This window comes from Chiloscyllium plagiosum, chromosome 9, assembly GCF_004010195.1.
Source record: "Chiloscyllium plagiosum isolate BGI_BamShark_2017 chromosome 9, ASM401019v2, whole genome shotgun sequence".
Taxonomy (NCBI): Eukaryota; Metazoa; Chordata; class Chondrichthyes; order Orectolobiformes; family Hemiscylliidae; genus Chiloscyllium; species Chiloscyllium plagiosum.
Genome location: NC_057718.1, coordinates 96,254,686 through 96,281,037, shown reverse-complemented (window position 1 = coordinate 96,281,037; position 26,352 = coordinate 96,254,686).

Here is a 26,352-nt window from a genome sequence, read left to right as displayed (position 1 = left end):
GCCAACCTTTAACGAATGCTTTCTGGAAGTTCAAAGAATGTTTCACCTATCCACCATGCAAATGCCATCCTCAAAATTTCAATCAGATTTGGATTTGGATTTGGATTGTCACATGTACTCAAGTACAGGAGGACAATGACAACTTCAATTGGGTCAATTATACATCGTCTACCCTTCGGATACTCCTTCTGATTCTTTTTGTGCAGCTTGTCACAGTCTGTGGCTCTGTCCCTGATGCTGACTTTCCCCATGACTGATATCAAACCGAAGTTCCCATATTCCTCTCTCCCACCAACTTTGCTAGATATCCCCTTTTCTTTACAACTGTCTAAACTTTTGCTTTTAATTTTTGTCAGCCTTAGTTGCTTAACTACATAGGTGGAACCTTTTACCTCTCAGAGGTGTGTACTGGTTTTGCATTGTACCAAATACTACTTTGAATACATCCCACAGAGTCAATTACAACATCAGCTCTTTACTAACATTCAATTTTCCCTGGAATGTCAGTGAGTGAGTGATTGAAGGAATCTGTCACATGTATGCAATGCTTGGTATAATCAATCTGGCCAGAGAGAAAGATATCCATGTACAGTTCATGTTATGTGTTGGGTGGCACGATGGCTCAGTGGTTAGCACTGCTGTCTCACAGTGCCAGGGACCAGGTTCAATTCCCACCATTAGGCAATGCTCTGTGTGGAGTTTGCTCATTCTCCTCGTGTCTGTGTGGGTTTCCTCTGGGTGCTCTGGTTTCCTCCCATAATCCAAAGATATGCAGGCTAGGGGAATTGGCCTTGCTAAATTGCTCTTGGCATAAGGCGCAGGGGTAAATATAGGATAGAGGAATGGGTCTGGGTGGGTTACTCTTTGGAGGGTCAGTGTGGACTTGTTGGGCTGAAGGGCCTGTTTCCATACTGTAGGATATCTAATCTAGTCTAAAATACATTAGAATTCCATACTGGCACCTTCTATATGACAATGCCGGTTGGTGTGGACTTGTTGGGCCGAAGGGCCTATTTCCACACTGTAAGTAATCTAATCTAAAAATAATGCCCTGACTTTAACAATTGCAGCCCTCAGGTTTGTCAATGAATAGAAAATTACAGTTGGTTAGCGAGTTTTTCCATGACACAAAATAGTATCTTAATTCAAATGAAAAAAATAGAGTTTTCTGAAGAGATTCAGCAGATCCAGCAGTGTCTGAGCAGAGAGAAACAGAAGGGTTCCTGGGCCCAAAATGTTAACTTTGATTTTTCTACAGATGCCATGAGACCTGCTGAGTTTTTCCAGCAATTTCTGTGTTTATTTCAGATCTTTACCGTCCACAATTCCTTTTCTCATTCTAACATTTTAATGAACGGGTTTTGTGGCCCTATGTATTTCTGCTCCCATTAATTTAACCTACGTTCTCTCCAAAGAATGTGAATTCCAATTGTGGATCTGCACCATTTGCTGTCTTCATGATCTGGGTGTTAACAATCTCCAGAAAAAACAACCCTCTGCTGCAGGAATCTGTCCACATCTTCTCTACAGTCTATTAAATATTGTGTTGCAATTAAGTAGCTATGAAGATTATGCCACAATTACATATTGTCATCAGTGAAATATTAAAAGCATTCAAATCAATTGTCCATAATGAGCAGACGTAATAATTGCAGATTCTTGGTTTGCGTTGATAGTGATACCCATAGCATGTTATCCCACGGTGTTTCACACTGGCACTGAATGTATGAGAGTGAGGTTGTGCATTTATGTCATTATATATCTCCCACACTAAGGAGCAAGTGGAAAGCCCCTGTGTAGGTGTATAAAGACAGCCATGTTGGATGAATTAGTTTCACATTGCTAACCCCAATGCAGCCACAGCTTTCGCCAAAGCTTTCAATGTATTTTTGTACCACAGATCATCACATGTGTCTATCCACTACTAGCTTATGTTTTTTTATTGTTATTTTCTGCTTAAGTTGTCTCTTCTACTGTCACTTCACATCAGTTGTCTGGGTTTGATTAGATTAGATTCCCTACAGTGTGGGGACAGCCCTTCGGCCCAACCAGTCCACACCAACCCTCCAAAGAGTAACCCACCCAGACCCATTTCCCCTCTGACTAATGCAGCCAACACTATGGGCAATTTAACATGGTCAGCACATCTCTGGACCATGGGAGGAAACCCAGTATACAGTCACCTGAGGCTGGAATCAAACCTGGGACCCTAGCACTGTGAGGCAGCAGCGCTAACCACCGTGGCACACACAGTTGCTGGTGAGTTTCTTGTTTTGACACAATTGTCAGATGGGATCCATTTAACTTCATTCTCTATTGCTAGGCAAGATGTTGTGAAACTTGAAAAGGTTCAGAAAAGATTTACAAGGATGTTACTGGGGTTGGAGGGTTTGAGCTGTAGGGAGAAGCTGAACAGGCTGTTTACACTGGAGCATCGGAGGCTGAGGGGTGACCTTATAGAGGTTTGTAAAATCTTAAGGGCATGTATAGGGTAAAGAGACAAAGTCTTTTTCCCAGTGTAGGTGAGTCCAGAACTGGAGGGCATAGATTGAAGGTGAGAGGGGAAAGATTTAAAATGGATCTAAGGGGCAACTTTGTCACACAGAGGGTGGTGCATGTATGGAATGAGCTGCCAGAGGAAGTTGAGGAGGCTGGTACAATTACAACATTTAAAAGGCATCTGTATGGGAATATGAATAGGGTACATGAATTAGAGTTGTGGGCCAAATACTGGGATTTACTAATTTAGGAAATCTAGTCAGCATGGATGAGTTGAACCAAGGGGTTTGTTTCCATGCTGTAAGCTCAATGACTTTAAGAGAGATGTTGCTTTTTTACATTCAAGAAATGAACGGTCTAGAGGGTACATACCTCAGTCAAAGCTACTCATTCCACTTCTCATGATGTGATACTTAAACAAATCGCCATAATACATGACAAACAATTGCTGCATAAAATGGTGGGATTATATTCCAGTGATAATATTGTATGCATTTTATTAGCATTTGTTATCTACTAATTTGAATTATGTAAATGTATGCTAATTGTTCTTGAAATGATGGCACAAAACACTGTTTGCATCGTCATTTTCTCTGATTGCTAAGATCAATATCTGTTCAATATACATAATTTTTCATTCTATTTACCAGATTTAAAAGAAAATTCTTTCATGGGATGTAGACATCATTGGCAAAGTCAGTATTTGTTATCCATCACTACCTGCCCTTGAACTGATTGACTCTCTAGACTATATAAGAGATAGTTAGGAGCCAACCACATTGCTGTGGATCCGGAGTCACGTGTAGATGGGGTAAAGATGGCAGATTTCCTTACCTAAAGGGCACTAGGGATTTCACAACAATTGTGAAACAGTCACCATTAAACTGGCTTGTAATTCTCATATTCCAGGGATGGCACAATAACACAGCAGTCTGTACTACTACCTCACAGCACCAGTGACCTGAGTTTGATTCCACGCTTGGGTAACTGTTTGTGTGGAGTTTGTGTGATCTCCCTGTGTCTATGTGGGTTTCTGCCCAGAGTCTAAAAATATGCAGGTTAGATGGATTGGCTATGCTAAATTGCCCATAGCATTCAGGGATGTGCAGGCTGGGTGGATTAGCCATAGGAAATGTAGGGTTAATGGGGATAGGGTGGGTCTGGGTGGGATGCCCTTTGGAGAGTTGGTGCGGACTTGAAGGGGCCTGCATCCTCACTGTATGGATTCTATTAATAAAAAGGTTATTGAACTCAGCTTTTAAACTGTCATGGTGGCACTTGGATGTACATCTCCAGAAGGTTAGTCTGGGGCTCTCGATTACCAATCCAGGGTTTTTAACTCTATGCCACTATACCCTCATTTCAAAATATGCTCGTTGTAATTACTGTCTTCATATATTATGGTAGAAACAACTCATCAGGCATCAAACAGAACTTGTTACAGGCAAATATTACCCTAGTCTGAAAAAAAGACTGGAAATGTTATATCTGTTTACATCTCCACAGATACAGGCAGACCTGTTGAGTTTCTGTTTTTATTTCAGATCTCCAGCATCCTCAGTAGCTTTTATTACAGCTTACCCTTACTCCTGTTCACAACACTCTCTTACTTAAAAGCAAAATACTGAGGATGCTGAAATCTGAAATAAGAACAGAAAGTCTCCACAGATGCTGCCAGACCTATGGGTTCCCTTGATTTTCTCTTATTCCATACATCCCAACACTGTGGAAGCAGACATTTGGCCCATCAAGTCCACACCAACCCTCCAAAGAGCATCCCACCCACACCCAGCACCTTACCCTATACTCCCTATGGCTATCCAACTAGCCTACATACTCCGGTGTCACAATGGACAATTTAGCATGGTCAATCCACACTAACCTGCATATCTCTGGACTGTGGGTGAAAAACCAGATCACCCGGAGGAAACCCACGCAAACACAAAGGGAATGTGTGTACTCTACACAGACAGTCACCCAAAGCCGGAATCAAACCCAGGTCCCTGGCGCTGTGAGGCACCAGTGCTAACCACTGTGCCACCCACCTTTCACTTGGAGTTTGCATTCAGAAGGAATTTGTGCCACATTCTTCGGATCAAATTGTAACTTGAGTGACAGGCATTAGAGAACTATAGCATTTCCCCAACACGTGAACCTTCTGCAAATCTAAAGGGTCCTGTAAAAACTCCCCCCATCAGCACTTACTGATATTTAGCTTCACTGATTCAACCTCTCTACTTTCTGGTTATATTTATTCTTTAGTCTGAATACTTGGGTGTCATCAGGCTACATGGACAGTCAGAACTGGTCCAATCTTGTTCTCACCCAGTGTCTGAAAAGGGAAGGAATAATTAAGAAAAGAATAGTGAATAATCCTGCAGGTTTCTTTCTCTTCAGAGCAGAGAGGGAACAGATAATAAACCTCGTGGAAATCGAAACCTCAGGACAAAACTCATGGATAGATACCAGGCTGAAGGTACAAATTCCTCTGCAATATACAGCCGGCTCAAATCATTTTGTCTGATCAAATGTTTCTTCAGGGGTTTTTGTTTTGAAATCTTATTCACCTGTTTTTCTTGTTTTTAGTGTGCTCACGGAACCTTAAGCAGAGAGGTTTAGCAGCAACTCTGTAAGAATATTTACATTCCATTTCCAAGTGAAATTCTAAGTCAAAGCTGCTGTAATATTTGCAAAGCACAATGATATACACAATCCTATGCAAACAAAGGTTTCCACTGGTAGTCATGCATCTATCATAAGGTCAACTAAATCCCTTTAAGCTGTTAGACTGTGTTCTCTTTTTAAGAAAAACTGTACTATGTTACAATGACCCTGACTGGCAATGTGTAGAAGCTAATGAGGCTTTACTTAATTGCTTTCGGGTTTTGAACTGAGGCTAAGTAACTAAGTGCTCATTATCTTGAATTGGTTTCACTGATACTTCAAACTTAAAGAGCCCTTCCCTCAATTGCATTTGAATGAAACTGTGTGCTCATTTGGATAAGTCTTTAAGTGTAATATATCAGAGAAAAGTCAACAGTGTTGACTTTTTCTCAACCTCATTGAGACGTAGCACTCATCTGTGATATACACATTACACATGTTATAACTTAGTTGGTTTCCAAATCATAAAAGTTCCTGGAACTCCCTCCCTCAATGCAACACAGCACATGGGCTGTAGTCAGTCAATATGGCAGCTCATCACCCCCATTGCAAGGACAACTCAGGATTGGCAATTAGATTAGATTCCCTGCAGTGTCGAAACAGGCCCTTTGGCCCAACCAGTCCACACTGACCCTCCGAAGAGTAACCCACCCAGACCCATTTCCCTCTGACTAATGCCCCTAACACTGTGGGCACCTTAGCATGGCCAATTCACCTGACCTGCACAGCTTTGGACTGTGGGAGGAAACCGGAGCACCCGGAGGAAACCCACGCAGACACGGGGAGAACGTGCAAACTCCACACAGTCAGTCGCCCAAGGCTGGAATTGAACCTGGGACCCTGGTGCTGTGAGGCAGCAGTGCTAACCACTGAACCACCAATCTGAGCCAGCCAGCAGTGCCCATGTCTCGTGAGGAATTGAAATTGAGTGTCATTGTCACTGATTACATACATAGTACCATTAAATTCAATAACCTCCATCCCTTGTTTATTCCTGGCCATAATGTGAGATTAAGAAATTGCAATTTCCCACGACATGAAAGTCTGGGATCACTCGTCGAGGTTTATAAAATCATAAGGGTATAGATAGGGTGAATGGTAAATATCTTTTCCCTAGGATGGGGGCATTTTTTAAAGTGAGAGGAGAGAGATTTAAAAAAGACACACAGGGTAATTCTTTTACACAGAGGGTTACTCACGTGTGGAATGAGCTTCCTGAGGAAGTGGTGGATGTGGGCACAGTTGCAATGTTTAAAAGGCACCCAGGTAAGTACATGAATAGGACAGGTTTGGAAGGATATGGGCCAGGAGCAGGTAGGAGGGATCTAGTTTAGTTTGGGATTATGTTCGGAGCAGACTGGTTATACAGAAGGGTCTGTTTCCATGCTGTATGACTCTGGCTCAATGTGGATAAAACTGTGTTAAATTTGGCCTGTCCCTTTAAGGCCACTCCTCAAATCAGTAAGGCGTTCTGAGGAAAGAGTAGGACACCAACATCAGAAAAAATAATCACAGGAAATGACAGTCTTTCCTTGCTTCCTTTACACTTTGAAATGCAGCAAGTGCTTGTTGGATGTGTATAAAGATAGATTGTCTAATTGCCATGTCGAAGATAATTCACTCACTGTCTGCAATTGCATTACTCTCTGCTGAAGACTATTTTTTTTTCCTTCCAATGGGGCACGTTCAGACAGGAGGTAACTGTAGAGTTTTATGTCAGATTGTTCAATAGTCTATACAATGCACCTTGACTTGCCTATCACAACACAGCCACCCCTTTGACCGCACCCTTGCCCCTGAATTTTAACTTTTCTTCATTCTTACACTGGGGAGATAATGATCAAAAGGATTCATCCAACTTTAGGCAAATCTCATTTCCAAGTAAGTGTAAGGAACCTGATCACTACCACTATCAGCAGTGAAAATGGACATTAGTGTTTGCAGTTGCATGGATTACCTACAGTTACTCTTTCACCATTTAAGATGTCTTTATGCAGAGAGTTGTGAACGCATGGAATGCGTTGCCAGCTGTGGTGGTGGAAGCAGAGTCATTGGGGACATTTAAGCGACTGCTAGACATGCACATGGATAGCAGTGAGTTGAGGGGTGTGTAGGTTGTTACTATATTTTACATTAGGATTAAACCTTGGCACAACATCGTGGGCCGAAGGGCCTGTTCTGTGCTGTATTTTTCTGTGTGAAATGTTGCAGTCAAAGAGGTGGCAGGGTGGTTCAATGTTGACGCTGTTGCCTCACAACATCAGTGACCTGGGTCGCTATCTGTATGGAGTTTGCACATTCTCCCTGTGATTTGATTTATTGTAGTCGCATGTACTTAAGTACAGTGAAAAGTTTTATTTTGCGAGCAGTGCATGCAGATCATAGCAAACAAGGACATAGGGTGCTTAGTCAGAGTGAGGCATACAAGGATACACTGCATAGGAGGTAGATAAAGCAAGATCAACCTTATTTGAAGTTAGATAAAGTAACAGGCTAATAATAGCAGGGAAGAAGCTGGCATTTAACCTGTTGTACATGTGTTCAAGCTTCAGTATCTTCTGCCTGATGGAAAGGTTGGAAGATAGTATTATCAGGGTGAGAGGGATATTTGATGATGTTGACAACGTTTCCGTGGCAATGAGACGTGTAAATGGAGTCCATGGATGGGAGGTTGCTTTCTGTGATGATCTGGGCTGTGCACGCCACCTTCTGTACTGTCTGTGTTGGTGGTTTCCTCCCACAGTCCAAAGATGTGCAGGTTAGGGTGGATTGGCCATGCTAAATTGCCCATAGTATCCAGGGATGTGCAGGTGAGGTGGAGTAGCCGTGGGAAATGCAGGGTTACAGAGATCGGGTGGGAAGCACTTCACGGGGTTGGTGTGGAGTTGATGTGCCAAATGGTCTGCTTCCATACTGTAGGAATTCTATATTTATTTTTGGCCTTCTGGACTGAGTTATGTGTTGGCTTAATTTCCAGTGATTGATAGGCTGCCTTTGTTTAATAATCACAAAAAGAGCAACAGGAGTAAATATGCATTCCATATGTCTTTACCCAATAAGACTTGCAATGTGGGAACAAACCAGTTAGCTTCTTGTGGCTTGACTTGGCTTACTGTGCAACCTATTTTTCACAACATGGATCATTAAAAGAAAAGTTAAGCCTTCCAGCTTCTCTCTCTCTCTCTCTCTCCACAGCAGTAAGCTGCAAGGGCAGTTTATCATTTAATAAATCTTAATTAACCCACCTTAGTAATCATTTATGAGTGTTTCCACACAATTAGTGTCATGCGTTTCTTAATGACACATTGCATGTGCATGTCTTTACAGAGAAGGAATTTACAACAAATACCTCAAACCCGGCATGTCTGTCAAATATTGCTATTGACGCAGGCAGCATTTCAAAATGTAGAGAAACCAAGCTCAGACAGACACTTCAGCCCTTAGAGTCTGGAACTGTGATCCTTTTTATACATTACTTAACTTTAAATGTATTTATATTGATAATCTGAAATGAGATGGTGGCAATGCATTTTTAAAACTCCTTTTCCTTCCAGTGTTTTTCTCTCCTGACACCTGTAGCTCAGCCAGCTGCATAATACAGGTTCCTTGGTGACTAGTCACACTCCATCAGACATGGTGTGTGTGCGTGTGTGTGTGCGTGCGTGTGTGTGTGCGCGTGTGAGAGAGCCATGCCGACATGTTCCAGAAGACTATTTGACTGCAGAAAGCAAATTCTAATCCCCCCACACAATCGCAGACTCTGTCCAGCCTGAATTGTGGGATGGTTTGTTCTCTTGATTTGTTTTTCATTTTCTACTTCCGTCTTCCCCTTCATTTCTTCTCAAACCTACCCAATGAACAGAGCTCTTCGGCAGGAGGAGGCTTTAATAGCCTCCCAGGAGGCAGCAACAGAGACTTCAGAGACAGCATGGCTACAGAGCCAGTTAGTGGGCCTGTGTATCCCAGAGGGGTCACTCTCTCTGGAGCGTGGTATGAGCTGGTGTAGCCCGGAGTGGGACACTCTCTCTGGGGGATGGTGTGGGCTGGTGTAGCCCAGAGTGGGACACTCTCTCTTGGACATGGTGTGGGCTGGTGTAGCCCAGAGCGGGACACTTTCTCTGGGGGATGGTGTGGGCTGGTGTAGCCCGGAGCGGGACACTTTCTCTGGGGGATGGTGTGGGCTGGTGTAGCCCGGACTGGAACACTCACTCTGGGAGATGGTGTGGGCTGGTGTACGCCAGAGTGGGACTCTCTTTCTGGGGGATGGTGTGGGCTGGTGTAGCCCGGAGTGGGACACTCTCTCTGGGGCATGGTGTGGGCTGGTGTACGCCAGAGTGGGACTCTCTTTCTGGGGGATGGTGTGGGCTGGTGTAGCCCGGAGTGGGACACTCTCTCTGGGACATTGTGTGGGCTGGTGTAGCCCAGAGCGGGACACTCTCTCTGGGGGATGGTGTGGGCTGGTGTAGCCTGGAGTGGGACACTCTCTCTGGGATATTGTGTGGGCTGGTGTAGCCCAGAGCGGGACACTCTCTCTGGGGCATGGTGTGGGCTGGTGTAGCCCAGAGTGGGACACTCTCTCTTGGACATGGAGTGGGCTAGTGTAGCCCAGAGGGGGACATTCTCTCTGGGACATGGAGTGATCTGGTGTAGCCCAGAGTGGGACACTCTCTCTTGGACATGGAGTGGGCTAGTGTAGCCCAGAGGGGGACATTCTCTCTGGGACATGGAGTGATCTGGTGTAGCCCAGAATGGGACACTCTCTCTTGGACATGGAGTGGGCTAGTGTAGCCCAGAGGGGGACATTCTCTCTGGGACATGGAGTGATCTGGTGTAGCCCAGAGCGGGACACTCTCTCTGGAGCATGGTGTGTGCTGGTGTACCCTGGAGTGGGGCACACTCTCTGGGGCATGGTGTGGGCTGGTGTAGCCCGGAGTGGGAGACTCTCTCTGGGGCATGGTGTGGGCTGGTGTAGCCCGGAGTGGGACACTCTCTCTGGGGGATGGTGTGGGCTGGTGTGGCCCAGAGCGGGACACTCTCTCTGGGGGATGGTGTGGGCTGGTGTAGCCCAGAGCAGGACACTCTCTCTGGAGCATGGTGTGGGCTGGTTTAGCCCAGAGTGGGACACTCTCTCTGGGGGATGGTGTGGGCTGGTGTGGCCCAGAGCGGGACACTCTCTCTGGGGGATGGTGTGGGCTGGTGTAGCCAGGAGTGCGACACTCTCTCTGGGGGATGGTGTGGGCTGGTGTACCCTGGAATGGGACACTCTCTCTGGGCATGGTGTGTGCTGGTGTAGCCCAGAGTGGAAGACTCTCTCTGGGGGATGGTGTGGGCTGGTGTACCCTGGAATGGGTCACTCTCTCTGGGGCATGGTTTGGGCTGGTGTCTGGAGTGGGACACTCTCTCTGGGGCATGGTGTGCGCAGGTGTAGCCCGGAGTGGGACACTCTCTCTGGGATATGGTATGTGCCTGTGTCGCCTGGAGTGGGACACTCTCTCTGGGGCATGGTGTGGGCTGGTGTACCCCGGAATGGGACACTCTCTCTGGGGCATGGTTTGGACTGGTGTACCCTGGAATGGGACACTCTCTCTGGGGCATGGTGTGAGCTGGTGTACCCTGGAATGGGACACTCTCTCTGGGGCATGGTGTGCGCAGGTGTAGCCCGGAGTGGGACACTCTCTCTGGGGCATGGTTTGGGCTGGTGTACCCCGGAATGGGACACTCTCCCTGGGGCACGGTGTGCGCAGGTGTAGCCCGGAGTGGGACACTTTCTCTGGGACCTGGAGTTTGCACTCTGGCAGTGGTAACACAGAAGTTACCTTTTTGAAATTATATTCCAAGTTAATATGAATGTTGTCTATATACTGCAACAGTACACACTTGCCACTGTATTTTACATTGAATACATGTGAGAATAAAGGATATTCTATTATATTCTATTCTATGTTTGAGAAGTTTTACAGACAATGTAATTTTGATAGAGGGATTGATAGGTAGAGAGAGGTTGCTAGAACAGAAAGTGGGAAAGAGAGAATGAGATAAACAGATATATAGGCATAAAATATGAACACAACTCATGCTAAGTTGTAGTGAAAGCATCAGCACTGGTGATAGTGAACGTGTTTGAAAAGGATGGTTTAGGATAGGGACATTCAAGAAAAACGTGTTGAAACCCAGAAGCCCTGAGACCAACGCCGAGTGAACAAAGGGGCGGTGGTATTGCACAAAAGGCCAGAGTGGGAGGACTGAAGATTGCAGGCGGTGACATAAACGTGGAGGAGAATTCAGAGCTTAGGGTGGAGCAAGACCACAAGAAACATTTGAAGGTGGGGATGTCGATTTTTAATTCAGGAACAGGGAGGCGATGTCAGTCAGTGAGAGTTGAAGTTGATGTGTGGGTGGAACTCCATGTCAACAAATGCAGAAGTGGCTCAATTTCGGAAAAAGTTGGAAGTTAATCTCAAAGTAAGGGTGACCAACCAGGAGGTTGCTGGGAGGATTGAAACCAGTGGTGACGCATGTGTAGGTAATTGTGTTTACAGTCATGTGGATAAGGTAAAGATAGATCAAAGCAGTCTCGTAAAAGTAGAACTTTTTACAGTGGAGCGGACATGGAGATTTAAACTCAGGCCTGGATGGCAAGCTTATGGAAGCTGAAGGGAGGAGAAGCTGAGTTGGAATCAGTAACATGAGAAGAGAATTGAGTCCACGGGCAATAATAATGTCTTCAGAGATAAGAAATTTGATTGATCTATGTTTGACCAATAGACAATCAGACCTACAAAATAATAAGATAAATACAGGTGAGGAAAATGACTCTATTCATTTTTGCGAAAGCATAGAGAAATACTCGACAGCTCCACCATTGAGAAAACCAAATGTTTCTTAAATTTTTACCTTAACTTTCCCACAGATGTCTGTTTGATAAGCCAATAGCTATTTTATAGAATATTCTGACATCGGTGTTAAGTTCTCTTTTGCGAGAATCCAGTGTGGAAAGAGGCCATTTGGCCCATCAAGTGATACTGGCCCTCCAAAAGCATCCCACCCAGAGCCATCCCCCACTCTTCTCATGGCTAATGCACCTACTATACACATTCCTGGACACTATGGACAATTTAGCATGACCAACCCACCTAACCAGCACACCTTTGGACTGTGGAAGGAAATCCACACAGACACTGGGAGAACGCACAAACTCTACACAGTCACCCAAGGGTGGAATCCAGCCTGAGTTATTGACGCTGTGAGGCAGCAATGCTAACCACTGAGCCACTGTGCCACCCTACATTCAATTCATTAAGAGTTTCCATTCTGAAATCCCCTTTCCCAACTCTCTGTCATCTTTTAGTTAGCCAATCCTCAATCAATGCTAATATGTTACCTCTGCCACGATGGGCTCTTACCTTATCAACGTTTCCTAACATGTGGCATCTTATCAAACACCTTCTGGAAATCCAAATATATTACATTTACAGGGTGCCCTTTATCTATCCTGCTGTTACCTCCTCAAAGAATTCTAATAAATTTAACATCCTTTATTTTGGAATCTGAAACTTTCCCAATAGCAGATATTAAGTGGTAAGATCTTCAGGCAGAGTTTTAGAAACTGGGATAGAGGTTTTTGAATGAAGCTCTTCAAAAGATCACAAAGTATTCCCAGTGCCGTGTTATAGTGAGTGTAGAAATAGGAGGATAGAGCAGTGATATAGTGAAACTGGAGAAAGTGGTGCAAGAGAAGGTTTTGGGTTCTTGTCATGTTTGAGAAGATATGGAGCAGAATTAGGCCATTTGGCCCATCAAATTTGTTCCAGCATTTGATCATGGCTGATATGTTCCTTAACCTCTTTCTGCTGTCTTTTCCCGCTGATCCTTGATTCCCTGACCACGGTGGCATCGTGCCTCACAGCGCCAGGGACCCGGGTTCAATTCCCGCGTTCAGGTGACTGTCTGTGTGGAGTTTGCATATTCTCCCCGTGTCTGCGTGGGTTACCTCCCACAATCCAAACGATGTGCCGGTCCGGTGAATTGGCCATGCTAAATTGCCCAGTCTGGGGTAGGGGAATGAGTCTCAGTGGGTTACTATTCCGAAGGTCAGTGAGGACTTGTTGGTCCAAAAGGCCTGTTTCCATACTGGAGGGAATCTAATCTAATCAAGAACCTATCCATCTCTGTCTTAAATACACTCAACAATGTGGCCTCAACAGCCGTCTGCAACAATGAGTTCCAAAGATTCACCACCCTCTGGCTGAAGAAATTCTTCCTAATCTCAGTTCTAATGGGTCATCCCTTCACTCTGAGGCTGCGCCCTCAGGGCCTAGTCTCTCTTCTTAGTGGAACCATCTTCTCCACATCCATTCTGTTCAGGCCTCACAGTATTCCGTAAGTTTCAATCAGATCCCCCCCTCTTCTTTCTAAACTCCATGGAGTACAGAACCAGAGTCCTCAACTGCTCCTCATATGACAAGCCCTTTATCCGCAGGGTCATCCTTGTAAACCTCCTCTGGATCCCTCCAATGCCAACACAGCCTTCCTTAGATACAGGACCCAAAACTGCTCACAGTACTCACAATAATAAACATACATAGCAGGTACTCAGGTGACTCGGCCAATGTCATCTATCTCATGCGCTGCAGGCAAGGATGCCCTGAGACATGATATATTGGTGAGACCTTGCAGACACTATGACAACAGATGAATGGACATGATGCAACAATCACCCAGACGGGGATGTTCCCTCCCAGTCGGGGAATACTTCAGCGGTCAAGGGCATTCAACTTCCTATTTCAGGGTAAGCATCATCCAAGTCGGCCTTCGAGATACCCAACCACACAGGATCATCGAGCAGAAACTGATGGCCAAGCTCTGTACCTATGAAGACGACCTCAGCCAAGATCTTGGGTTCATGTCACACTACATGTCACACTACATGTGACCCCCACACCACACTTCTGTATCTATAAAATCTTCCGTATTGATCTGTTTTGACACCTTCACCATAATAACTTGTTATGATCTCTCTACTTTAATTAGTTTATAGAGTTTTGGATTTCTTGTTACTTTGGTTAGACCCTTGGCATGTGATTCTTGCACCTATCATGCTATTTCAGCCATTTGGTTTGTTTCCAGCACCACCTCATTTTTAATTTTTTTGTAATTATCTCTTTGCCTCATTTATTGGATAATAGGTCATCCCCTTCACTTACTATTTATTTATTGACAATTTACTCACACTGTCTTACACTTTTGATCACCCACACAGACTTCTTACTCGATACTTCACTCGCACCATTGATATTGTCTTTTGATCTCTCTGCCTTGAAATGTTGTGCCTCTGTGCTTTTCTTCACTTCGCCTGATGAAGAGGCAGCGATTTCAAACGAACCTGTTGGACTACAACCTGGTCTTGTGTGACTTCTGACCTTGTCCATCCCAGTCCAACACTGGCATCTGCATATCATGGGCACAATATTCCAAATGCGGCCTGAACAACTTCAGCATGTACATCCCTGTTCTCATATTCTAGTCCTCTCGAAATGAATGCTAACATTGTATTTGCTTTCTGAACTACCCACTCAACCTGCATGTTCACCTTAAGACAATACTGAACTAGGACTCCAACATCTCTTTATGTTTCAGGTTCCAAAACCTTTGCCTTTTTGAGAATAGTCTTCGCCTCAATTCTTTCTGTAATCTCCATGCTTTCTTAACACTCTCTCTCTCCACCAATCTTTGAGTCATCTGCAAACTGGCAAAAAATGTCCTTAGCTCCTTGGTCCAGATCACTAATGTATAATGAAGAGTAACCCACCTAGACCCATCCCCCTATCCTATTACTTTTCATTTCCCCTGATTAATGCACCTAGCCAACACATCCCTGAACACTATGGGCAATTTACCCGACCTGCACATCTTTGGACTGTGGGAAGAAACCCAAGCACCCAGAGGAAACCCACACAGACATGGGGCAAATGTGCAAACTCCACACAGACAGTCATCTGAGGGTAGATTTGAACCCAGGTCCTTGGTGCTGTGAGGTATCAGTGTTAACCACTGAGCCACCGTACTGCCTGTAATGTGAATAGTTGTGGAACCAACACGAACTCCTGCAGAACCCTACTAGTCACCAGCTGCCATCCTTAAAAAGACTCCTTTGTCCCCATTCTCAGCTTTCTGCCAACCAGCTAATCCTCTATCTATGCCAGTAAATTGCCGTAACACTATATGATCTCATCTTAATTAAATCCTCCTGTGCATCACCTTTTCAGAAACCTTCTGGAAATCCAAATAGTTCATCTTCACTGACTTCCCTTTGTCTAACTTGCTTGTTACCTCTTCTAGAGGTTCTAACAGACTTTTCATGAATGACCTCCCCTTGACAAAGCCATGCTGACTCAGCCTGTTCATTTCCAAGTACTTCACAATCTCATCCTTAATAATGAAGTCTAAACTCTTACCAATGACCAAGGTAAGGCTCTCTAGACTATAATTTCCTGTCTTCTGCTTCTCTCCCTTCTTATATAGGTGCGTTACATGAACCATTTTCCAGTCCTCTCAGACCCTGCCTGACTCCAATAATTCCTGAAATATCACTACCAATGCCTCTATAATCGCCTCACCCTCCCTTCCATTCCTCACATTGACCCTTCTAGCCACCAATCAGATTCATTCTTCCCATCAACCAACCAGGTCATACTCTCTACCTGTCTTCTCCTATCCACCATCTCACCACCCTGCACACCCCCCCCCCCCCCCCCACCTTACCCTTTATCTGCAGGTCCCCTTACACCCACCCACAGTCCTGAAGAAGGGTTACACCTGAAACATTGACTTCTCCACCTCCTGATGCTACTTGGCCTGCTGTGTTCTTCCAGCCTCCTGCTTGTCCACCTTGGATTCCAGCATCTGCTGTTCTTTTTGTCTCTACAATCTACTCAGCTACCTGCTGTGCTGTTCCAGCAATAAAGTTTCAACTTTGATCTCCAGCATCTGCAGACCTCACTTTCTCCTATCTCCTTCAGGAACTGTGGACTGTACTCCATCTGGTCTGGGTGATTGATCCATCTTCACACCCTTCAGCTTCCCAGCACCTGCTCTTTAGTGATGGCCACTACCCTCACCTCTAACCCCCTGATTCTCTTGAGGTTGTAGTCTGCTATTGATGCCTTTCAACATGAAGATTGATACAAAGTACCTATTCAGTTCCTCCACCATTTCTTTGTTCTCCAGGACTATTTTTCCAGTCTCATTTTCCCATGGTCCACTGTCCACTCTTAACTCTCACATTTTATATGTCAAAAAGCACTTAGGCAATCTTCCTTTGTAATACAGTCTACCTTACCTTCACATTTCATCTTCTCCCCCTGTTATTGCACGTTTTTAGTTGTCACGGAGTCATACAGCACAGAGCCAGACCCTTTGATCCAACCACTCTACGTCGCACATAATCCCAAACAAAACTAGTCCCACCTGCCTGCTCCTGGCCCATATCCCTCCAAACCTTTCTTAATCATGTAATTATCCAAACTGCTTTCAAGCATTGTAATTGTACCCATGTCCATCACTTCCTCCCTTTAAAAATGTGCCTCCTAAAATCCCCCACCTAGGGAAAAGATACCTACCATTAACTGTATCTATACCCCTCATTATTTTATAAACTTCTATAAGGTCAACTTTCAACCCCTTAAGCTCCAGTGAAAAAGGTCCCAGCCCACCCAGCCTTTCTTTATAACTCAAACCTTCCATACCGGCAACATCCTGGTAAATCTCTTCCCAACTCTCTCCAGCTGAGTAATATCCTTCCTATAACTGGGTGACCAGAACTAGACATAGTATTCCAGAAAAGGTCTCACCAATGTCCTATCCAACCTCAACATGATTTTCCAATATCTACACTCAAACAACTGAGCAATAAAGGCAAGCGAGTCAAGCACCTTTTTAACCACCTTATCTCTATCTGACTGGAAGAGTGTGGCACTGGAAAAGTACAGCTGGTCAGGCAGCACCCGAGGAGCAGGAGAGTCGAGGTTTTGAGCATAAGCTCTTCATCAGGAACTATCATCAGCTTTTGATTTTCCAGCACCAACCTCTTCAACTCTGATCTCCAGCATCTGCAGTCCTCACTTTGTCCTAGTTGTCTACATCTGACGCAAATTTCAAAGAATTATGTACCTAGATCCCTCTGTTCTACAACATTAGCCAAGGCCCTACAACTAGTTGTATAAACCCTACGCTTTTTTGTTGTACTAAAATACAATACCTTGCATTTACCTTCACTGGTGTTTCAAGGCTTCCCAATCCTTTGGCTTCCCATTAATCTTCACCAGATTATTGATTTATTCTTTTGATTTTACGCTGTCCCTGACTTCTCTTGTCAGCCACAGTTGACTTGTCCTCCCCCTTGCTATCATTATTCATCCTCGGGATGAGTTTCTGCTGTGCTTCACAAATTACTCCTGAAACTCCTGTCATTGCTACTCCACCATCTTCTTTGCCAGACTCCCCTTCCAATCAATTCTGGCCAGCTCCTCCCTCATGTCTTTGGAGTTGCCTTTACCCAGTTGTTATACCGTTACATCCAATTTCAGCTTCTCCCTGTTGAGCTGTAGGGTGAATTCTATTATATTATGGTCACTGCCCCCTATGTGTTACTTAAGCTCCCTGATCAAGCCTGCATCATTACACATCCCCAAATCCAGAATTGCCTGTTCCCTGGTGAGCTTTGTACAAGGTACTCAAAAACACCATCTCATAGACATTCCACAAATTCCTTTGCTTGGGATCCCCTGCTAGCCTGATTTTCCCAGCCCACCTCCATACTGAAGTCCCCCACGATTATTACTATAGTTACTTCCTTACAAGCCTTTTCTATCTCCTGATTTATTTTCTATCCCATATCTTGACAACCACTAGGAGCCTGCATATAATCTTGTTCAAGTTATTTCTCCTGCTCCCTGCATGAGCTACCTAACTACATGTACAGTCTGTGACTGCATCAAGCCAGGGCCAATATTGTCTCTGAGATGTTAGCGAGTAGTTGATTCGGAATTTAGACTCAGTTTGCTGGAATGAGTGGGAACTAGAAGCTAAAAGGAAGGAATAGCAATGAGATCAGAGGACAGAGAAATATAAGCAAGAATAGATTGAGAAATATTCCAAAAATTCCAGGCAGTGGATCAAGGAATTTAGCAAAGGTGATGAAAGAGATATTAAATTGTATGCATGTCAATGTATAGAGTGTGATTATATTCAGGTTAGTGATGGATGTCACAAGTTGCTAATATGGAATGATGAATGATGTGGTAGCATTAATTGAGACATGACTCAGGCAAGGTCAAAAACAAGCTAACTGGTTAGCAAGTGTTCAGGAATGATGGAGATTATATACAGGCCCCTCAGCGGTTGTCAAGATATGGGACAGAAAAAAATCAGGAAATGCATGTAAGAAAGTAACTATAGTAATAATCGTGGGGGACTTCAAATATGGAGGTGGGCTGGGAAAATCAGGTTAGGAGCAGATCCCAAGAAAAGGAATTCATGGAATGTTTACCTTTAATTGCCCTGAAATGCAGCAGCAACATGGAGTATTATGGAAGCTGAGGAATTTCTGATCCGTGTACGTTAGGACTTACTCAACAAGGAAGGAAGGAAGTAGTGTTGGGTTTGGTTGCTGGGAAATGAAGTGATTGGGTGTAGTGTTTTATGGGAAGAAATTAGTTAATTAAAAGTGGGTGCATAACTTGGTTCAGAGTAATTATGGAGAGAAAATATCGGAACTGGGGAGAAACTAATTTCAGTGATTTTAAATGAGGAAGTTGCATAGTAGATTAGGTACCAGAGCCATGGAGTTGTGGAAGGCACTTGCGGAAGTGAGAACACAGGTACAAACTACTTTTGATGTATATCTTTAAAGAGAAATGGCAAAATGTCCAAAGTTAATACATCACGAAAGACAATCAAAAGAAACTTCATTGTCAAACAGAAGGAACAGGCTTATGGGAAATAGTAGGAGCAAGATTCAGTTGACATTCAGGAATATAAGAATTATGAGCAGAGATGGCCATTCAGCCCCTCAAGACTGCCTTCTTCATTCTTTAAAACAATGGCTGATTTTCCCCAAACCTCAACTCCTCTTTTATGTAGGTATTCATAGCTCTTAATACCTCGATATTTCAAAATCCATCTACCTCCTCTTTAAGTACTTTTAGTGATATCGCCTCCACAGCCCCCACGGGTAGCAAATTCCAGATATTAACTCTGTTCTGGGAGAAAACATTTCTTCACTTCTCAGTTGTAAAGAAATGTTCCCTCATTCTGTAGTTATGTGCCCTTGTTCATGACTCTCCCTGTCATGGAAACATCTTCTCAACATCTACTGTGTTCAGGGCCCTCAGCATCTTGTGTGTTTCAATAATATCACTCTTCTAAACTCTGATGAATAAAGGCCCAACCTTTCTTGATAAGTCAACTCTTTCATCTCAGGAATCAGGATTCCTGAAGTAGAGCTCATGCCCGGAACGTCGATTCTCCTGCTCCTTGGATGCTGCCTGACCTGCTGTGCTTTTCCAGCAACACCTTTTCAGCTCATCTCAGGAATCAGCCAAGTGAATTGCCTTTGAACTGCCTCCAATGCTAGTACATTCTTTCTTCAACTTAGTGACTGAGGCTGTACATAGTACTCCAGTGTCCCAAACACCCATAAAAAGATTTCCCGACTTGTAAACTCCAACCACCTCGCAGTCAAGGCCAAAATTCCATTTGACTTCTTAATTACTTGCTGCACCTGCCTGCTAACTTTTCGTGTTTCACTTCAAAAGCAGCCAGAACCTTCCGCGTCACATTCCTTTGGAGTCTCTCTCTATTTAAATGATAAGTCTACATTTTCCCACCCAAAGAGCATGACCTCTTCCTACATTAAACTCCATCTACCAGGTTTTTGCTCACTCACTCCACCTAACTATGGCCCCTCGCAGATCGCTTATCGCAGGAAGGTAGGGAGAGTGATGAGGAGGGAACTGAAATGTGAACACAAAATGCAAAGACCGGGCCAGAGAGATGATCGGAAAGCAATAATAACTTGCACTCTGATACGTGGAGGTACAAATAGGGCTGGGATTTTGTCAATCCAAGAGGCGGCCTTACGTGCCTGTCAGAGATCAGACAAAAAGCTCCTGTCTATTTACTGACAGAGGCTGGACAGAAACCAAATGCTACCCCCATGACTGTGGTTCCTCAGCAGCACAAATCCAGATTCCCAGCAGCTCCTTATTGCCAACCAGAGGGGTGAAGTATCAACAGGTTACACTGAAAGAGAGCAGGGAGCTTATCAATAGGCTGGAAAAAACAGACTTGCACAATTGAAAGTTGACAAGCCACTGATATGTTATTTTTTCATAAACTTATTTTACAAATCAACTTGCTCAGGGATGTTATTATATTAGATTACTTACAGTGTGGAAACAGGCCCTTCGGCCCAACAAGTCCACACCCACCCTCCGAACAGCAACCCTCCCAGAACCATTCCCCTACATTTATCCCTTCACCTAACACTACGGGCAATTTTAGCATGGCCAATTCACCTGACCTGCACATCTTTGGACATATATATCTCTGAAGCAGGTGGGACTTGAATGTAGGCCTCTCACTCTAAGAGTAGGGACTGTACCACAAAAGGGCCTCTTAGTAATAACTTGTGGTTCTGAATTACTAGCCCAGTGACGTTACCACTACATTACCATGTACCGTGAGAAGTTTTTTGAACATGGTGGCAGTGGTTCAGTGGTTAGCACTGCTGCCTCACAGTGCCAGGGACCCAGGTTCAATTCCTGCCTCGGGCAATTGTTTGTGTGGCATTTGCACATTCTCCCCGTGTCTGCATGGGTTTCCTCCGGGTGCTCCGGTTTCCTCCCACAGTCACAAAGATGTGCAGGTCAGGTGAATAGGCCAGGCTAAATTGCCTGTAGTGTTAGGTGCATTAGTCAGAGGGAAATGTAGGCGAATGGGTCTGGGTGGGTTGCTCTTCGGAGGGTCGGTGTGGACTGGTTGGGACGAAGGGCCTGTTTCCACACTGTAATGAATGTAATCTAATCTAAAAGCACGTGTTGTGACACACCTCTGACACAGTAGGACTCAATCACAGACTGCTCAGCTCGGAAGCAGCAATACTACCGCAGCACTAGAAGATTGTTAATTGGATGCTTGATGTCTAGATATATAAAGAGGAAACAGCTGGAGCTGGGGAGAGGACTGGTGTAGTCAATAAACTCTCCGCATAAAGTAAATTTATGTCTCTTGGGTTCTGTCTGAGGTTGGAGTTTATTAACAATCTGATCCAGATGGAATACATCCTGGATTTTTTAAAAAGCAAATTTAGAAAGAGCAGAAGCATTGTTCACAACTTCCAATCCTCAGGAAAGGTTGCTAATATTGAACAGGTTGGGAATTCTTTATCTGAAAACCTCAGGACTAATTGTTTCTCAGATAAAGGATATTTTCAGATTTTGGATACATTTACCTAACCATCTAAGATCTTTAATTAATCATCCCACAAGCAAATGCAAGATATTAATTAACTCTTAAACATGTCGTACCCTTGCCTGTAAAAGAATGGGTTCAGATTATCTTTATCTGAAACCAGATGGTATTTGCAAGCTTTTCTCTTCATTATGCCTGCATTTCTTATATTTTCTGTCTCCATTTTGTTGCAACACTTAACACTTCAGTGAAACAAACTTGACTAGTCCTGAACAGACCTGATACTGAAGTGTTTTTTTGCAGGACCCGAACTCAGTGTGTCTACACATATGCTGATGGAAGAGCGACACTCCGAAAGCTAGTGTGCTTCCAATTAAACCTGTTGGACTATAACCTGGTGTTGTGTGATTTTTAACTTTACACACATGCTCACGTCTTTTTTAGATTAGATTACATTAGATTAGATTACATTACAGTGTGGAAACAGGCCCTTCGGCCCAACAAGTCCACACCGACCCGCCGAAGCGAAACCCACCCATACCCCTACATTTACCCCTTACCTAACACTACGGGCAATTTAGCATGGCCAATTCACCTGGCCTGCACATTTTTGGATTGTGGGAGGAAACCGGAGCACCCGGAGGAAACCCACGCAGACACGGGGAGAACGTGCAAACTCCACACAGTCAGTCGCCAGAGGTGAGAATTGAACCCGGGTCTCTGGCGCTGTGAGGCAGCAGTGCTAACCACTGTGCCACTGTGCCGCCGTGCCGTCTGTTTGAGGTTTGGATTTGAAAAGACTTTCAGATTTATAGGTGTTCTGAAGAAGGGTCACTGGATCTGAAAAATTACCTCCGATTTCCCTCCACAGACACTGCCAGACCTGCTGAGCTCTTCCAACAATGTATTTTTGTTTTGATTTCCAGCATCCACAGTTCTTTTCGTTTTATTCAGGGTTTGAGTCTTTTTTGGTATTTGGTTGCATGGATAAAAGATACTATCGATGCAACCAGTGTTGCTATTCAATAAAACGAGAGGGATGCCACTGATCATTGTAGATCAATGGCTTCACATTGGTTTTGAGAAAATTAATGGAAAGCATAATCAAGAATGTCATAAAAGTTTGATTGGAAAGGTGTTGGCGAATATCGGAAGTTAGCATGGATTTTCTTTTCAAAGAAAAGTCATGTCTGACTTACATAAGTGAATTCTTCAAAGCAGTAACAAGAGAATGTTATTTAATTTATGCCAAAAACACAATAGATTCACGAGGTCAAATCCTGAAATGGCAGGACTATCTTATGTTGAAAGATTGGAGTGATTGGGCTTGTATACCCTTGAGTTTAGAAGACTGAGAGGGGATCTGATTGAGACATATAAGATTATTAAAGGATTGGACACTGTGGAGGCAGGAAACATGTTTCCGCTGATGGGCGAGTCCCGAACCAGAGGACACAGCTTAAAAATAAGGAGTAGGCCATTTAGAACAGAGATGAGGAGAAACTTCTTCACTCAGAGAGTGGTGGGTGCATGGAAAGCTCTGCCCCAGAAGGCAGTGGAGGCCCAGTCTCTGGATTCATTTCAGAAAGAGTTGGATAGAGCTCTCAAAGATAGTGGAATCAAGGGTTATGGAGATAAGGCAGGAACAGGATACTGATTGATAAAACCAGAGATCATAGAATTCTGGAATTCTGAAATAAGAACAAATAGAGTTGGGAAAACTCATCAGCTCAGGCAGAATCTGAAGAGAGAAACAAATTTAATCTTGTGATGGAACTGACAGCTATGAAAGAGTGGAATGCTGTCCCACCTTTCCTGCACCACCTCTCTGTCCACCCCCTCCTTCCACCCTCCCCACCCACACTCCCACTTCAGGGAATGATCATCAATTAAGATGATGGGTCTTCACCAAAGAAGGCCACATGAGGTTCTTGATAAGAGTGGTGCTGGAAAAGCACAGCAGGTCAGGCAGCATCCAAGGAACAGAAAATCGATGTTTCGGGCAAAATCCCCAGGGCTTTTGCCCGAAACATCGATTTTCCTGTTCCTCGGATGCTGCCTGACCTGCTGTGCTTTTCCAGCACCACTCTAATCTTGACTCTGATCTCCAGCATCTGCAGTACCCAATTTCGCCCACATGAGGTTCTTGCCAGCTCACCAGCCAGCTGACAAGATCTCATTACCTGGATTAAATTCTCCCCACTAAGTTACTGAGGATGCTTCAACTGAAGTGCCGGAGACAAAAACCAAACTCCAGTTCAGGAAGGACGCGTGGTGGCTCAGTGGTTGGCACTGCTGCCTCACAGTGCAAGGGACCCAGGCTCGATTCTAGCCTTGGGTCACTGTCTATATCTGTGAAGGTTTCCACCCACTGTCCAAAGATAAGGAGGACTGGCTGTGCTAAGTTGCCCTAAAGTGTCCTAAGGTTTGTGATGGTAACTATGGGCTTATGGAGATAGGGTGGGGAGTGGGGTTCCTCTTTGGGGGCCAGTGTGGACTTAAGGGGCCAGATGGCCTCTATTGATGCAGTACGGGGTCTGTGATACAAAGGGGCTATAGGGTATTGCCAGGATGCTGTTAGGAACCTTGTGGAGTGCTCGGGAAATATTAGCACCATTCTACTTTGAGCTGTGCAGATTTTCATGAACAATGGAAGGTTTTGATGGTGTAAATAAAGAAAATCTATTCTTATAGGAAGTGGGTTCAAAAACCAGAGATCATAGATTTAATAAAAGATCTGGAAAATCATTAAGAAGATTGTCTTTCAGTGAGAGAGAGTTATCAGGTGTGGAATACTCTTCTTGAAAAGCTAGTTGACGCCGATTCCATAAAAAAAACTTACAAGTGAATGAGGAGCTGATAGGCCTCACACGGAAAAAGATGGGGGTTGGAAAGAGACACAACAGCCTTTTTGAAGCATTGGTGTGGTAGGCTGAATGGCCTCTTGCCTTGCTGTATGTTTCTGCAGCTTTTTATAAGAATTGGTCTAAGGATGTACAGATCACTAGCTGGACCAGCATTTATTGCCTGGAGGGCAGTAAAGAGTTAACCCCATTGTTGTGGGTACAGAGTCACATATAGGCCAGACCAGCTAAACATGACGGATTTCTTTTCCTCAAGGGCTTAAGTGAACCAAATGGGATTTTTATGTTACATCAGACTGCTCCACCCCGGTCCGGGGTCTCCTGATGAGCAAGGAGCAGATCCCAGGCTGACTCACCTACCCCACCCCAGTCCAGATTCGTAGGCTGAGCTGAGGCTCCAGGTCTGCAGCTAGGCCCGGCCGTCTGAAGGAGCAGAAGCATCCGTGAGAGGGACAGCAGAGGACCATGATGACCGATGACCAGCGGCAGTATTGAGAGGAGCACTGGATGGGGAACAGGAAGGACACAACCCCACACAGGCCCATGGCTCCAGCTCAAGCACGGCAGTTGCAATTATGGTGATGGAAGTGGCCTGTATCCGAGACCGCAGGGCCCATTACAGAGACCCCAGAGCCCATTACAGAGACCCTGGGGCCCATTACAGAGACCCTAGAGTCCATTCCAGAGGCCCCAGAGCCCATTACAGAGACCACGGAGCCCATTACAGACCCTCTGACCAATGTCAAGCAGCGACTGGACGAGCAGTGGAGGAGAAACAAGAAAAAGAGAGAAAGGTGAACCCTGCTGCAGTAAAAACTTGATTTATATTCAGTGTTCAAGAGGGCATCGGAACATGGCAACACCTTGCATATAACACACAAAAAAACACTTTTCACTGTATTTTTATGCAAATGACAATAAATCTAAATCTACATCTAGTCTAATCTAATCCAAGACTCGTGTTATGGACTAGGCCAGACCCACCTCAAAATGTCCTAAGAAGATGGCCCAGACCCATACTACTTTTTATTTTAAAGGCAGATGTGACACAGGTGTTCCAGGTGTGATACAACTGGTCAAAGCACTCAGCTTTAAGTTAAACAGAATTTATTTAAACTCCAGTTGAAACACAAACAAAAGAAAGTGGAATTTAGAATAACCTAACTATTTGAAAACCCAACAGACTTGATACAGCAACTTAACTTATTATCTGGTCCAATACAATAGCATCCCATAAACATACCCCTTGCAAAAAGGTAAATTCAAATACAGATCCTTACAGGCAGGAGGGAATAACATCCAGAGAGATTTCAGGAGAAAGTCAGAGGAATTCTTTACTGTAGCTTGCAAATCCTGCATTCATGCATCTTGTGACTGCTACAGCTGAAAACAAACTAGAAAAAACCTAAAAATCACACAGCACCAGGTTATAGTCCAACAGGTTTAATTGGAAGCACACTAGCTTTCGGAGCGACGCTCCTTCATCAGGTGATAGTGGAGGGCTCAATCGTAACACAGAATTTATATCAAAAATTTATAGTGTGATGTAATTGTGATGTAACTGATGTAACATGATGTTTAGATTGATTCTAACCTGGTGTTGTGTGATTTTTAACTTTGTACACCCCAGTCCAACACTGGCATCTCCAAATCATTAGAAAAAACCTGAACTGTGAGAACTAGCCACACCCCTTCCATTGTTGAACTAGACTCTTCGGCACCTCTGCCTTTACAACCTCAAGTAAAAAAAAACAAGGACAAGATAACTTCATCAGGAATAAAGGCAGAGAGCCTGAAGCGTGGAGAGATAAGCTAGAGGAGGGTGGGGGTGGGGATAGAGTAGCAAGAGTACAAT